Consider the following 14,792-nt stretch of genomic DNA (forward strand, 5'->3'; position numbering starts at 1 on the left):
TTCTAGACGACTGGCAATTTCGGACATCACATCTCTGCACAGCTTCCTCCGGGCTGGGTCCGGTAGGACCCACTCTCCCAGGGTGAAGTTCACAGTTACATCCTCAATGGCCCGTGATTCTCTGCAGGAAGTTCTGCCTCTTGGCCAGTCGGGAGCAAGTGCTAACTTGGTTTTGGGCACCACAGTCACCACAACACGAAGTCAATTGTGCTCATCGGCATGATTAATGAGTCAGTGATTTCCCGCGAGGCCACCGGCTGGGAATTCAACATCCCTGAAGTTGGCTGGTGTCTTCCTCTGGGTTTTCGCTCACGGGCAGGCCAAGCACTAAGTAGGAACATGTGTGCTGTGGAGGTTCTCAAAGCCACTTTGAGAATTTCCACCTCCTGTAGTGAGTGGCCCTTTGTTCTCACCCAAACCTGTGACCGACACAGGCGAAGGTTCGTGAAGTTTCCCTTTAAAAGTAGGGGCTCTTCGTGTAGGGTCCTTGACTTGGATTGCAGAATAAGGATTTCTAGAAAAGTCACAATGGCAGAGCAAGCCAACGGGCAACTAAGCGTGCAGACAAACAGACAAGCAGAAAGAGACACCCCTTCAGATTGTGGGTGCTCGGAGACACCGGGATCACTTTTTTGAAGCCAGTCTGGGCAGGAAAATCCATGAGACTCTTATCTCCAATTCACCACCAAAAAAAAAAAAAAAAAAAAAAAGCCGAAAGTGGAGCTGTGACTCAAGTGGTAGAGTGCTCACCTCGAGTGAAAAAGCTAAGGGACAACATGCAGGTTCTGAGTTCAAGCCCCAGTACTGGCAAATAAAAGACCTGATGCCCAGGTGCCCACACAGAGGAATGTTGCCTCTGTTGGCCAAGCACAAGGCCCACAACAGTGGGGGGCCAGGCATCTTACATTGCCCTTTACATCCACTGCTATTTCTCCAGATTATCCAGGGTCCTGTTCTCCACCAGCCGAGCCCAGCAGTCTCTCCTGGCTCCCCTGTCCTCCTCTGAAGAGGCCTCCACAGAGCCAAAGCCGCAAGGCAGGGGAGCACGAGGCCCAGGCTCTGGCCAGAGCACCCCTGCAGTGACTCAGAGGCTCCTGGCCTCTGGAGAATATCCAGACTGCCCCTGGTGTGGAGGTTCTCCCCAGCACAACAGGCCCCCCTTGCCTGCACCCTGCCTCTTTCTAAGCCTTTAATCCAGTGGGGGGGAGCCATTTTCTATTAACAGGCCGTGACTTCAGTGGAAAAGTATAATCATCAAGGGCCATATCATTGTATAAAATGACTTAATTTCAGCGTGGGTGCCGCCGTTTGTTTACTTTTAATTTCAAAGGGCATATGAAACCCAGAAAAGGGCACTTTTTAAGCAAAAGGGAAAAATGGGACACAATAAACCCAAGGGACAGTATTTTTAAAATATGGTTGCTATGTTTGGGGCAGTTGAGTGGACATGACATGACAGAATGTGAAGGGAAAAGAGAGTAAGAAGTTGTGGTGGGGAAAGAGGAAGACAAAGAGACAAAGAGAAGGGGGAAAGGGGCGGGCACCGTACCGGAGGTTCACGCTTGTAATCCTAGCCCCTCAAGAGGCTGAAATGTGAGGACTGAAGTTCAAAGCCAGCCTGTGGAGGGAAGTCTACAAGACTTCCCAATTCTCTCATTAATTCTCCATGTCTCCCATTCACCAGCAAAAAAACAAAACCTGGAAGTGGAGATGTGGCTCAAGTGGTAGAGTTCCAGGCTTGAGCAAAAGAAGCCAAGGGACAGTGCCCAGGCCCCGAGTTAAACAAACAAACTTGAAGAAAGATGGAGGGGAGAGGAAGGGGAGAGTGGAGGAAGAAGGGAGGCAGAGGGCGATGAGAGCAGTCAGTACCCTCATGCACCTTTAGTCATCCGCTAACTCAGGACTGTCCCGGCTCCAGGCGACTTCCCAGCATGCATAGCTGGTTTCCAGAATGTTACCAGCTACAGGGGATAATGCCAGCATAGTTAGGTGCTTACTTGTACTCTTTCACTTCATCTTCACAAGAGCTCTAAAGGTTAGGTCTTTCAGGATGAGGAAAGTAAGTCCTAGAAAAGTCGCTGAGGCTCACACACCCCTGATAATGACAGCCTGGGGCTTTTGTGTCATTTCCGGGGTGGCCCTCCCCGCCAGGAGCCTGCTCCCTGCAGAACTGTCACGATCATCCAATCACCACCGCGTCGCAGCCGCTCTTGCCTTCCTTCTGCTTCTGGAAGCCATTCGAGGGTTCCCTGTCTTCCCCCCACCTTCCCTGACCTCACACTTGGTAGATGTGTCTTCTTCTTCTGGACTGTTCCGCAGCTCTTCCCACAGGCCCTGGCTCATCCAGGCTCTCTCCTCTGAAGGCCCCCCACCCCTGCTTCTGCTTGGTTTTGCCATGGCTGTGGTTTTCTTGCTGATTGCTCTTTGTGGTGCTAGAAGAAAATCTCCATATAAGCAGAACTTGGTCCGTCTTGTTTATGACCACAGCCCCGGCATCTAACACTGTTTGGCAGATAGTAGATGCTTCAAAGTGTTGGCTGACGAATGAATTGAATGTGCATGTTTTTCTTCCTTTGCTGTCAAAGGACATTCTCCTAGAGAACCAGGGAACCGTGTCCTGGGCTAACGCTTCTCAGGGGGCTCCCATTAGGACATACCCCTTCCACAAGCCTGCCCAGGGTGCTTGACTCAGGTTGGAGATGAAGATAAATGAGGCTTGATCTTCTGGAGTTGACGGAATCCAGAAGGGAGGAGAACACATGCCCACAAAGTACTACTACGCTTCAAAATGAGCCCTAAGAAATGAAATGAGATCAAACCAAACACGTTCAAGGGAAGGGGAAGAGCTGTCGCATTGGGTGAGCAACGGAGCCTGAACACGTAAAGGCGTCAGCCCTGAGCCTAAGTCCTGGACAAGACTCAGGCCCACAGCAGCCTTGGCTAAGAAGCCCCGAGACTGAGTGGGGGGCCTCAGGTTGAGAGCCAGGACCACCAGACGGGGGGGGGGTGTGGGGGGTGGGCGTGGAGGGCAGGGATGGGAGCAGTAAAGGAGGGGAATCCGTGGTAGAAAAGCACCGGTGGAGCTTGGACAAATCTGTGCCAGCCGCCTGGGGACCCTGCTGGGGCAGCGGCACCAGGAGCAGCCGAGGAGGGAGGGCGGCGGGTTGAGCGCCCTGGGCGGCGAGCAGGAGGGGGTTAACCTGCTTCTCCCAGAGAGGCTCAGAGCAGGCGGATTTCTCTGTTTTCTTCAAGTGGTGTGAAATGTAAGCAGGTCAACCGGCCTGATTTCTCAACAGCAGGAAATGAAGCAACTGTTTTTGAGAAAACACCATTTCCCTGTCACATTAATCCTGGTTTTTAGAAAACAGTTTGTCCGGGAAAGGGTGGGGATCTGGGGGGTCTGGGAATGGAAATGAGGATAGGGAGGAGGAGGAGGAGGAGGAGGAGGAGGAGGAGGAGGAGGAGGAGGAGGAGGAGGAGGAGGAGGAGGAGGAGAAGGAGGAGGAGGAGGAGGAGGAGGAGGAGGAGGACTACTGCCTGCAGGCTCCCTGGTGGAGTCAGACAAGGCTGTGGAGGCTGGCCACCTGCATGTGGTGGTGGGGGGAGCAGGGAGGGCACAGCTTGGGGGAGGGGAGGGGCAAAAGTAGGCTCCTGGGGACTCAGGGGTCTCAAGGGGAGGAGGCCAGATCAGAAATGGCCCCCAGCCCTTCTGGAGTCCCCAGCTTTCTTCTGTGTGCCTAAGGCCTGTCCCGCAGATTAGGCCTGACCCGACTTCCGGGACCAGGAACCAGACAGTTGTTCTAGTTTCTTCTCCTCGGCCCTGTGCTTTACCATGTTGTATTGTACTTCTGGGCTCCTACAACTGCCCCATGCATAGACGCGGAGCCCCTGGAAGACAAGATTACTCATCGATGCTTGTGTTCAGTCAGAGAAGAGTTCAGGCAAGACATGAAACCTAGGGAAAGTGGTGGTTAAGATGATTAGGAAACGAATACACCGTCAATAGACGGAAAGCTCGGTGTCTAGGGTGAGGTGACAGTACTTTGGGATTTGAGTATTTATTGAGATTCGCATGAGGAATTCCTAGCCTCAGGCCCAGCCTACGGGACTGAGGTCTTTGTGAGGGTTGTTAATCCACCTGAGCGTGGAATGAAGCCTCTCCTTAATCGTTAAGGGTGTGGGGAATTGAAAAGCATTCCCCGACCTTGGTGGGCTGTTTGGAGCTTTTTTATTATACAGGTGATATGCAGAGGGGCTATAGATATGCAAGTCCAGTAATGAGTACAGTTCTTTTTGGACAGTGTCACCCCTTCCCTCCCTCTTTCCCAGCTTTTCCCTTGGCTGTTCTGATCCTAACAGAGTCCAGTTGCCGGTGAGTCTCTGAGACAGATGCCCTGCTATGTCTCTCACTGCTTCACATTTTTATCTGCAGGGACGAAGTCAGAGCCTGGAAGAATCTTCCATTTTAAGTTTCCTTGGCTTAATTGCTATTACTTACCATCTAACCGCTACCTGTCAGTCCCACAACCCGGGTCCCGGGTGCCCCCCCCTCCCCGCCCCCGCTCCTGGAGCCTGTGAGGCAGTGCCGGTGTAGGAATGAATGAAGAATCCACGGCACCGTACTCCCCTCCCCATACACCCCCCTAACCCCTCACCCTGTCTACGTCTGCACACCTCAGACTCAGCTTGGGCCTCCTATTATTCTCTCCTCAAGGAGCTCATTTTTTGCTCTGTGTGTGTGTGTGTGTGTGTGTGTGTGTGTGTGTGTGTGTGTGTTGGTACTGGGACTTGAACCAGGGTCTGGGCACTGTTCCTTCACTTTTTGGCTCCACTTCTGATTTTTTTTTTTCTTTTTCTGACTAACCAAGGAAGTCTCACACACTTTCCTGCCAGGGCTGGCTCTGAACTATGACCCTCAGATCTCAGCCACCTGAGCAGCTGGGATTACAGCCATGAGCCATTGAGGCTCTTAAAACAGCATCTTTACCTCCCTGTATCTACCTCCAGCCTAGGGCTCCTGCTGACCTCCAGCTGTGCAAATCACCTGGCCGGCGTGCTGTGCTTGTCTTGCAGCTTGTCTGCTCCCTGGAAGCCTGGCCAGTCACAGTAGATGTGCCTGACACCAGCGCCCCTCCCCTCCACCAAGGGTTTTCACTAGGACCTCGGAGAGTTCCTGGCTCCTCTTCTTCTCTTCCCCCTTCTATCCAATACATGTTCACTGCACTTCCTCCAGTAGCTGTCCGGAGACCTCCTACCCGAACCTCATTAATAGCTATGCATAGCCAGCCGTGGTGTCACATACCCATGATCTCAGCTGCTCGGGAGGCTGGGGCAGGATAATCCCTTGAGCCCAGGAATTCAACAGAATAAGAACCTGGCTCCACAAAGCTACAATTAGCCAAGCACTGGGGGCTCATGCTTACAATTCTAGCTACTCAGGAGGCTAAGGTCTGAGGATTACGGTTTGAAGCCAGCCTAGATGAACAGAATTTCAAGACTCTTTATCTCCAATGAACCAGCAAAAAGCCAGAAGTGGGAGTGTGGCTCGAGTGGTAGAGTCCCAGCCTTCAGTGAAAGACCAAAGGAAGAGCTCGAGGCTCTGAGTTCAAGCCCCAGTACTAGTGCATACATATGCAAAACAAAACAAAAAAAACCCCACAAGAATTACAATTAAAAGCAGCTATTTAAGCAGGGCACCTGTGACTCATGCCTGTAATCCTAGCTACTCAGGATGCTGAGATCTGAGGATCATGGTTCAAAGCCAGTCCAGGCAAGAAAGTCCATGAGGTGCTTATCTCCAATAAACCACCGGAGAACTGGAAGTGATGCCGGGACCCAAAGTGGTAGAGCGCTAGCCTTGAGCAGAAGCGCTCGGGTTCAGCGCCCAGGCCCTGAGTTCAGGCCCCATTTGTTTCCTTCTGTGTCTGTTTTCTACAGGGACGTAAGACTGGCTTTCCAAAACATGGATCTTCTCCTATGCTGCTATTGAAGGGTCCAGGAGTGTCTGATTGCTTGTAGATTAAGACCCCTCCTTGCTGACAAGGCCCGGATCCTCTCTCAACCCACCGCTTGCTTCTCTCCCCTAGCCCAATCCGCTGTAGCCACACTGGTCTTCCTACTTGCTTTTCCGTTTTCCTCTGAGACTTTGCCTTCTCTCCCTGGGCCGTTTGCCCCCTTCTCGGCATGCCTGCCTCCCTGTCACCCTCAGAGTTTGCCTCCTTGAAGAGGCCTCCCTCGCCAGCCTCACGGAAGCAGGTGTCTTCACTGGACCAGCTCAGCCTGATCCTTGGCTCTTGTAGGGAGAAGGGATGTGATCAGGCGCTAGCTCCAGTGACTCTGGTGAGCTCCTTTTCCTCTTTAGAAACCACCAAGGATTCAGCTATCTCCTCCTTAAATTTTTTTTTTTTCTCTTTGCTGCCCACACCAACACGATAGTGTAGCTTTTTTCCCCCTTGTCTCAGCCAGAACTAGTCTCAGAACTGGATAAAGTTAGCCACCTGCTTCCTAGCTTCCCATTTCCATTTCTGGGTTTAAACACTGAGCATTGCAGGGAAAGAGGAGGCCCATGGAAAATAACCACAGGGAAAGCTGCAGTCCTAAGACAAAGCGAGTTCCTCCGGCCGTGGTCCTTGGTCTATAGTTAGCTTCTGACTTCCTCTCCTGGCAAGAACCACACCAGTTTTATCTAGGACAGACCTGGTTTCCACCCTCCCATTGTCTGCCTACGCCTCGTGATTTTCCCCAGCGCGCTCTCTTGCTCGCTTCTCCCCTCTCTGGTCCCCAGGAAAGCACTGTCCTTTCTCAAACAACCCCCACGCTCAGTGTGGAAAGAGCCAAGTCTGGCTCTTATCGTGTCCTACCACATAAAATCTGCACGACCTTGCGCCAATGGCCACCTTCTCCAAGCTTCCGTTTCCCCCATCCGTAAGAGAGCAACACGTCGATACCTCCACTCTGCGATTTGGCAGGGGTGCTAGCATTGTGGGTGCCCATCACTCGGTACCCATTCCTCTACTCTTCCTTCTCAGGGTAGATAAAGAAGGTGATTTTGTTCTCCGGTCAAAAATCAACAACCTCCAGGACCGCCATGGGTGACGTAAGACTTACCCACACGCCAGTGCGGCAAAATCCTTACTGAAAACAGACACTCCCAAGACTGGCCTTAGGCTGGTAGGAGACAGTCCACTCTTAGGCTCCGGCTGGGAACAGGAACACCTCCCCAAACATGGGACTCGGTGTGGAACAGCGGCAGAGGGCAGCTTGGAGGCTGGCTCACCACGCGTACTTCCCTCCCATCACCCCAGGACCCCCCTCAAGCTGTACCGGAACGTCCTGGCCTGTGTTTAACGTTGCTAAGCCGTTGTGGAAAGGGCCGAGTCTGACTCCCACCCAAAGGACCAGCAGTGACCCCAGGCCGCATCGGTAACAGCTCCTTCGGGGAACACATCCGGGTCACAAAGTGTATCCTGCCCCTCCAAGTGGAGGGGACCTGTCGTCAAGTGCCAAGGAGTTCATTTCTGTTCGGGTCATTTCTCCTCCTCCAGGCCATGATTAGCAGGGGGGGGGGGGTCACGTCCAGGTCCATGGCCCACATTCCCTTGGGCAGCTGGGACAAAGTCTGGTGACTGGGCTTGAGAGCAGCCAGCAGCAGAGAGACTGGGAGACATCTCCATTGTCAGCGGGGAAGGAAGTAATCTCTGCATGAGTTTCCTGTGGCTGCTGTAACAAGTTGTCACAAATTTTGGGAGGCTTCAAGCAATAAGGACTTAGTATGCTACCATTCCAGAGATCTGAAATGAAGTCTATGAGGCTAACATGAAGAGCAGGTCCGTGTTCCTTCAAGAGGCTCCGGAATGCAATCGCTTGCCTGGCCTTCTGGAAGCCATCTGTGTACAGGCTGGGGGGGGGGGGTCAGTGGAAGAGGGCCATAAGGCCCTTGGTTTAATCCAGCACTGTAGCAGATGCTAGAAGAGGGAGAAGAAGAGGAGGGAAAAGGTGAGACAAAGAGAAGGCATTCCCTGTATTCCATGGTTTATAACCCTTCCTCCATCTTCAAAGCACCAAGCATCTCGCTCTGACTTCTGTCTCCACCAGTACCTCCCCCTGTTCTGTGTTCCACATAAAAGCCTTGTGATCATATTTGGCTCCCCGTAATTCAAGCTAACTTCCTTGTTTGAGATTCTTAGACACATTGCCCAATTCTCTTTTGCCACATAAGGGACATAGTCACAAGTGCTTGGGACTAAGACCTGGGGACCTAGGTTATCTCTGCTCTAATCTCTTTATTGTGTAAATATCCTCTTCGGGCCTGGGAATGTGGCTTAGTGGTAGAGAGCTTGCCTAGCATACACAAAGCCCTGGGTTCCATTCCTCAGCACCTCATACACAGAAAAAGCCAGAAGTGGCGCTGTGGCTCAAGTGGTAGAGTGCTAGCCTTGAGCACAAAGAAGCCAGGGACAGTGCCCAGGCCCTGAGTTCAAGTCCTGGGACTGGCAAAAGTGAAAATAAATAAATAAATAAATTTCTCCTCCACGCTCATTTTCTGGGCAATGGAGAGGACATTTTGCTATCCCATCTCACCCTACCCTACCTCAACCTACCCCAACCCTTCCCTTCCCATCCCTTTCTATCCCCTCTCATTTCCTTCCACCTTGTTCTATGCCTTCTCGTCCTTCCCATCCCATCATATTCCTTCCCTTCCTTTCCCATCCCATCCCACTCACCAACCCACCTTATCCCATCATCCCTCCCCTTCCTCTCCTTTCCCTTCCCCTCGCCTCCCTTTCTTGCTCCTCCCCTTCCCTCCCCTCCCCTCCCCTCCCCTCTTCTCCCTTCCCCTCCATTTTAAGACTATCTAAGGATGAAAGAGAGGTCTCCGAGTCCTTGCTGACACCTGATTCACCTCTTGGCTATGGCGAAAGTCCTCCCTATCCTCCTCCCTGTGTGCTCCTAGCTTCAACACTTAGTTAAGGAGTCACCGCATCATCTAGACCGTAGAAGGCGGTCTTTGGCATCGCACAGCACAGCCCAGTCCGGGATGCTACAGGAGAGCAAAGACACTTTATTGGGGCTGAAGTGTGGCTCAGTATAGAACACCTGCATAGCAAGTACAAGGCCCCGAGTTCAAACATCAAGAGCACTGGAGGAAAAAAACAAAGCCACTTCGTTGAGCCAGGCGCCCTGATGGGTGAGACCCAGCTTTCCAGTCCGCAGGCCCTGGCCCTGCCTTCGCTTCATTCTGCTCCCAGCACGCCCAGCAAACCCCGACACCCCAGAGGAGCCCACCCGGGCGCGGCCTCCTCCCCCATCCAGGCAGACGGTGGTACCTGGGGCCCACCCTGTCTGCGTGTCAACAAACCTATTTGAGGTGGGCAGAGGAAACCCACAGGCGGGCTTGTCCCCTGTCTTCATGGCTTCTCTGGACAAAACAGGGTTCACAGGATCTTCTGAGGAAGCAACATGGCTGCCTTGCGTAGACTCCTGAACAAAAGCAGTTTGATGCCTGAGACTTGCCTTTCTGGAGTCTGAGGATGTGTGTGAGTACAAAAAGCACGTGGGAACACCGCTGTTTCCCATCCTGAACACGTGTTCCTCATGTACACAAACCCATCCTGGCTTAGACTTCTTTCTTTTGTGGCAGGTACTGGAGGCTTGAACTCAGGGCCTGGGCGCTGTCCCTTAGCTTTTCCACTCACGTCTGACACTCTACCACTTAACCACAGCCATACTTCTGGCTTCCCCCCGCCCCCCTGGGTTCATTGGAGGTAAGTCTCATGGACTTTCCTGCCTGGGCTGACTATGACCTGAGTAGCTGAGATTACAGGGGTGAGGCCCCTGCTGCCGGAACTGATTGATTTCTTAGCAGCTCAGATTCGGTTGTTCTACCGCAGCTCCACCAGCTTGTACAAGATGTGAGAAAAAATTACCCCTCTACAAATATGAAAAAACAACGTCCTGCAGACAAATTGCTATAATCTTCCCATTTCTGGAGGGAAGCAGGGTTGTGGAAGATGAGAAGGGACCCTCTGCCCTGGGAGGAGGTTGAGTCTGTTACATAAACAGGAAGAATTCTAGCTTCGCTCCGTGTGCAGTAACACATGCAGTGCTAATGTAAATCCAATATCGAGCCAACCTTATTAAAACAATTTAACACGCAACATTGCTCCTTTCAAACTCATTATTTGAAAGTATTTTAAACCCCAGAAAATAAACTTTAGTTCCCTTTGGGTCATCTAAGCTTATTGTCTTTTATTGTTTTTATGTTCTGGCTTACCAAGAACATTTTTGGCCTAAGACAAAATCATCCTACTTTTCCCCTTGATTTAAAAAAACAAAACAAAACAACAACAAAAAAAGCAGGGCTGGGAATGTGGCCTAGTGGTAGAGTGCTTGCCTAGCATGCACGAAGCCCTGGGTTCGATTCCTCGGCACCATACAAATAGAAAAAGCTGGAAGTGGCGCTGTGGCTCAAGTGGTAGAGTGCTAGCCTTAAGCAAAAGAAAGCCAGGGACAGCGCTCAGGCCCTGAGTTCAAGCCTCAGGACTGGCCAAAAAAAAAAAAAATTGTTTTTCAGATGTATCTCCACATTATTACAGATTTTTTTCTTTCTCAAAAACAAAATCAGAAAAGTCCATGAACCTGTGTTGTCTCCAAAATTAACCAGCAAAATGCTGGAATTGGAGGTGTGACTCAAGTGGTAGAGTGCCAGTCTTGAAAAGCTAAGCAGAAATGTGAGGCCCTGAGTTCAAGGCCCGGTACTGGCACACAAAAAAGTCAGTATATACTTGAACACAATCCAAAAGCTTTTGTACGAGCTCTTCAGACTGTTTCTGTTGTGTATACTGCACTATGTTAAACAATATGTTGATACACGCACACACATTTTGTGTGTGCCAGTCCAGTCACAACACCACTTCCAGCTTTTTCTGGGTAGTCTGTTGGAGATAAAAGTCTTATGGACTTTCCGGCCTGGGCTGGCTTTGAACCACCATCCTCAGATCTCAGCCTCCTGAGTAGCTAGGATTATAGATATGAGCTACCAGCGCCTAGCCTAGAAAGGATATTTTAAAATCACGTTTACCTCTCAAGGATCCAATAATACTGATTAGTCACCCAAATCAATATTAGTTTAAAGGTTTAAATTTCAATAAAGATTTAGAAATTAGAGTTTCAGGGGATACACTAAGTCTGAGTGATTTTTAGCATTAGATAAAGTAATTTCTTTTCATTTAATGTGTGTGTGTATATATGTATGTGTGCGCGTGCAAGTGTGCGTGCATGCGTGTGCGTGCTAGCTCTGGGGCTTGAATTCAGGAGGTATCCTCAGGCTTTCTTGCTCGTGGATGGTGCTCTACCACTTGAACTATGCCCCTAGTTCAGCTCTCTGGTTGGTCATTTTAGAGATGAAGTCACATGGATTTTTCTGCTAAGGCCCTGAGTTCGAAGCCCAATACCACCAAAGGCAAATGGTTGAGTGTTTCATAACAAAATAAACTAGAATGTAGTGCTAATTTTGTTTTTGCAGCGATTTTAGTACCAGGAAGAAAATATAGAGCTGATTTGAATCCACAATTACTTTTTTAAAATAGTTCAATTTTTTTTCAGTGTCATTTTGATTAGAAATATTATATAAAATTTTCCTCTTCAGAAGTGGCGCTGTGGCTCAAGTGGTAGAGCACTGGCCTTGAGCACAAAAGCTCAGGGACAGCAACCAAGCCCTAAATTCAAGCCTGGGGACCAGCACCAAAAAGAAAGAAAGAAAGAAAGAAAAGAAAAGGCAAATAAGAATTAGAGGTGTGGCTTCTGTGGTTTAGTGGCTGTCCACAAGATGAAGGCCCTGAGCTCAAACGCCACTACCTCCAATAAAATAAAATAAAAAGTAGGGGCTGGGAATATAGCTTAGTGGTAAAGTGATTGTCTCGTATACATAAAGCCCTGGGTTCGATTCCTCAACACCACATATATAGAAAAAGCTGGAGGTGGTACTGTAGCTCAAGTGGTAGAGTGCTAGCCTTGAGCAAAAAGAAGCCAGGGACAGTGCTCAGGCCCTGAGTTCAAGCCCCAGGACTGGCATAAAACAAAATAAAATAAAAAGTAAAACAAGGGGCTGGGAATATGGCCTAGTGGCAAGAGAGCTTGCCTCGTATACATGAGGCCCTGGGTTCGATTCCCCAGCACTACATATACAGAAAACGGCCAGAAGTGGCGCTGTGGCTCAAGTGGCAGAGCAAAAGGAAGCCAGGGACAGTGCTCAGGCCCTGAGTCCAAGGCCCAGGACTGGCCAAAAAAAAAAAAAGTAAAACAAAACATAATTTTCTCATATAATTATGTCATAGACATTAAAATGTTTAAGTAGTTTACAGTCATGGTTTCCTCATATTATGTAACCTAGTAAATGAGGTCATTAATTGGGCCCAAAGGAACGCTTTTATCTGTGAATTCTATTTTCATACACAGAAAAATTCAATGCTGGGCGCTGTTGTCATGCCTAGAATCCTACCTAGCTACTCAGGAGGCCAAGATTCGAATCCAGTCCAGGCAGGAAAAATCTGTGAGACTCTGTCTTCCGTTAACCAGCAAAAAGACAGAAGTGGAACTGTGGCTCCAATGACAGACTACTAACCTTGAATTAAAAAGCTACCAGAGAGTGCCCAGGCCCTGAGTTCAAACCCCAGTATCGGCAGGTACATGCGTGCACACACATACACATACAATCCCACGGGTGATCTTAATGTAGATTATAAGCCAATACCTCCTTGGGCAATTCAAGCACCCATACCGATTGGCCTTGTCTGTAAACGGTGATAAGAAAGTCTGAAGGAAAGCCATTGTAAGTTCCTTGACTTTTTCTGACCAGTTAGCCTACAAATTGTTCTCCACAGCCACTTCTAGATGGAAGTACTCTTATTATCATATAAGTTATTTATATAGATTTCAGTTAAGAATCAAGAACTCTTGATCCTCCTGCCTCAGCTACCTGGGTTCTGGGATTATAAGTGTAGACCACTAGACCCGGCCAAAAATCTGCCATTTTTCTTAGTAAAACCTAAGTGAGTATTCACTATAGAAAATATTCCATTTAATTAACTGCGTGCTAAAAACCGTCCAGCATCTCTCTTTTCCTGTCTTTCTTTTTTTTTCTCTTCTCTCCCCTCTGTTTCTGCGCCTCCATTTAGTGCGTGCCGGCAGTTTGCTCTCCCCCAATAAACCCTTTTCTGCCTGAAAAAAAAAATTGTTCAACATACTCATTAAAGCATGGCAAGGTAGGCTTTACTGAGAACCACTGTTAGTACAAGGATTATGGCCACAGGGCCAAGCAGTAGAGGAGAAAGACTTAGCTCAACTCCAAATATCTCATGGGTAAATGAGGATTTATAGCAAAGAACAGGGTTTATGTCAGGGGGTGGAAACCTCAGGAGTAAGAGGGATAGTTCCGGCTTAAAGCTACATAATGCGATTCTTGCTGAAGGTGGCCAAGGCAATCAGGTATCACCTAGGGGGTGGGGCTTGGGGGTCAAGCCCAATGGGTTAGACAAGAGTGGTCAGGTATGGAGAGCGGAGTTTCTCACTCACTGACTTAGTGGGGCTCTTTGCAAAGCTGGGTTTGACATGGAAGTGTCAGAAGCTCCACTAGAGTTTGTCATATGATAAGCCTGCTATTAAGAAACGAAAGTCTGGGGACGTGCTTCAGCGATAGAGTGCTTACCAGTCCTGTTTCCTAGTTTCAGCACAGAAAGGGAAGAAGGGAGGGAGAGAGGGAATGAAGAGGAAGGTAGGAAAGAAGGAAGGAAGGGAGTGGGGAGGCAGGGAGGGAGGGAGGGAGGGAGAGAAGGAAAGAGAGGAGGGAAGAAACATTTTACTTGTGCAAACTGTCAGGTCCACCAGGGAGAAATGGCCCCTTCCCTTGGCTCTCTCCCCGTGCACCTTAGAAGTCCCTGCCCGGCACCTGTAATCCAGTCTTTTGATAGTTATGAAGTAGTGCTGACTCTTTCTGGCTACTTCTTGCTGACAAGGGGTATCGACATTAGGGGCAGAAGGCGGAGATATTGTCTGGTTCAGGAAAGGCAGTGGTAACAGCTCCTTGGTGGCGTATGTGTCTTGGATGAAATCTGAAAGTCTTATGAGGCAGGGGCTTGGTAGGGGGAAAGAAGAGCAGGTGTCTTTGGAGTCATCATGGGTATAGAAGGGGCAGGAGTGGGAGCCTTTTTTACTCTGTGTGTGTGTGTGTGTGTGTGTGTGTATTTTGCCAGTCTTAGGGCTTGAACTCAGGGCCTGAGCACTGTCCCTGGCTTCCTTTTGCTCAAGGATAGCACTCTACCACTTGAGCCACAGCGCCACTTCTGGCTTTTTCCATATATGTGGTGCTGAGGAATCGAACCCAGGGCTTCATGCATGCTAGGCAAGCACTCTACCACTAAGCCACATTCCCAGCCCGACCTTTTTTTACTCTTGACAGAAGAAACCACTGTGGCCGACCATTGAGCTTCCCCGCAGTGGGAGTGGCCCACAGGACCTGAGGAGGGCCTGCCCACTTAGGATGTAAACCAGACAAAGGGTCCTGAAAGAGGATCCCCAGGCAAAACGAGGGGAGAAGCAAAGGGGCCTTGAGGCTGAAGGAGACTTGGAATTTCCAGAGTAAGTCCCTCCCTAGAAGGGATATGGGACAACGTGGGTAGGATTGGAGAGGAACACGGTAAAGGAAAGCTACCTGTTCTACATGGGATGGGACTGGTCTGTTCGTTGCAGAGCAAATAGGAAAGCCCTCTACACCTACCACCGAGATCTGGGAGAGA

This window comes from Perognathus longimembris, chromosome 11 (assembly GCF_023159225.1).
Source record: "Perognathus longimembris pacificus isolate PPM17 chromosome 11, ASM2315922v1, whole genome shotgun sequence".
Taxonomy (NCBI): Eukaryota; Metazoa; Chordata; class Mammalia; order Rodentia; family Heteromyidae; genus Perognathus; species Perognathus longimembris.